Below are 1,533 nucleotides of genomic sequence, written 5' to 3' on the forward strand. Positions count from 1 at the left end.
TTGGGCACAATTAATTCCCGAGCTCCGGACGCGCACTAGGGCTGTACAAAAATTTTTGGTTGAACCTTTCCCACCGGCCGCCCAATCAGGGCCCGCGGCGTGCTGGAGCGTCTCCGCCGCCGGCAGCCAATCCGGCCGCGCTGCCCGCCCCCTCCGCTCCCCGCCCATCCCCGCCTGGCTCCAGCTGCGCAGGGATACCGGCGGCGCGGCGCATCACCGCGGCAGGTTACCGTCTTGTTCCCCCCCACCCCCGGGCCTCACTCCGCTCCTGCGCAGCGCCGAGCCCTCTCTCGCCGCCCGCGGCCCCGCGCGCCCGGCGACACCCCGGCTCGGACCTGCGGGGAGGGCAGGGGGCGAGGGGGACGCGGGTACTACTTTGCGGAGCCCACCACTGCCCGCCGGGCCCTGGCACTGGTGGAGGGGCGGCCGGGGGCACGGGCTGAGTGATTCGTGCGCGGGTCCCCGGGCCTCCGGCTCCGTCCCCTCCATCCATCCTCCATTCACTTATTTATTTCTGTATCCGGTTCACCCGCGTTCGCGGGGACAAACAGGCTGCAAAGCCGAGGCCCGGGGTGCTCGGGGGACGGGGTTTGCGGGAGGGTGGCGGGGGGCCAGCGGGACTTCCAGCCCTCCTGCTCGCCTGGAAAGGCAGGGCCAAGAGGTGATCTGGCTTGGGGGGCGGGGGCCGGCGCACCGAAGAAGCGAGGGCCGCCTCCTTCCAGCGCTCGACACTTGCCGCCGTGCGGGTCCGCTGCAAATGTGAGTTCAAAGGGAAAATAATAATATTAATAATAATATTAATAAAGGCGAGGTAAAAATCTCTCTTTCTCTCTCTGTGATGTAGCCTGTTCGGCGTGACGGCTCTGCACGTGGCGGGGTTTCGCTCCTGTCCTTCTCTCTCTTTCTCTCTCTGCCTCTCCCGGATTTCCCTCGGGGCGCCTGATTGCCACTCGGGAGTCCCGCTCGCGACCCGAAATGAAATGGTCCCGATCCTGCCTTCTCCGCGGGAACCGCTTCCTTCCAGGTGCCTGGGCAAGGAAACCTCAGAGCAAGGACATGTGTGGCGCTTCTTGGTGCTCGGTTTCGCTCTTACCCCGCGTGTTTCCAGCCAGAAAAAAAATGTATACACATATACACAAAAGTATACATAGACACACACTTATACATATATAGACACATACATAATATATATTATATATAATATGTATTATGTATGTGTATATGTACGTGCGTGTGTATGTGTGTGTGTCTACACACGTATTTGGGTGTGTGTATACGGTATATATATGCACATACATCCATACACACACATACATCATATATATGTGTGTGTGTGTATGCATATGTATATATAATGTGCGTGTGTGTGTGTGTATGGAAGTATGTGCAGGCCAAGTGCGGGTATAGAAAAATATGTCTGTGTGGGCATACAATGGGATCCGCACGGTATTTGTTGCCTTTGTTGTTGCGATCCGTGATATTTGGACTTCATGGTGTGGTTCTGCGGTTCTTGGTCTTGGTTGGGGGGGGGGG

The sequence above is a fragment of the Gavialis gangeticus genome, unplaced genomic scaffold (assembly GCF_001723915.1).
Source record: "Gavialis gangeticus isolate Ggan-Ray unplaced genomic scaffold, GavGan_comp1, whole genome shotgun sequence".
In the NCBI taxonomy this organism is placed as follows: domain Eukaryota; kingdom Metazoa; phylum Chordata; order Crocodylia; family Gavialidae; genus Gavialis; species Gavialis gangeticus.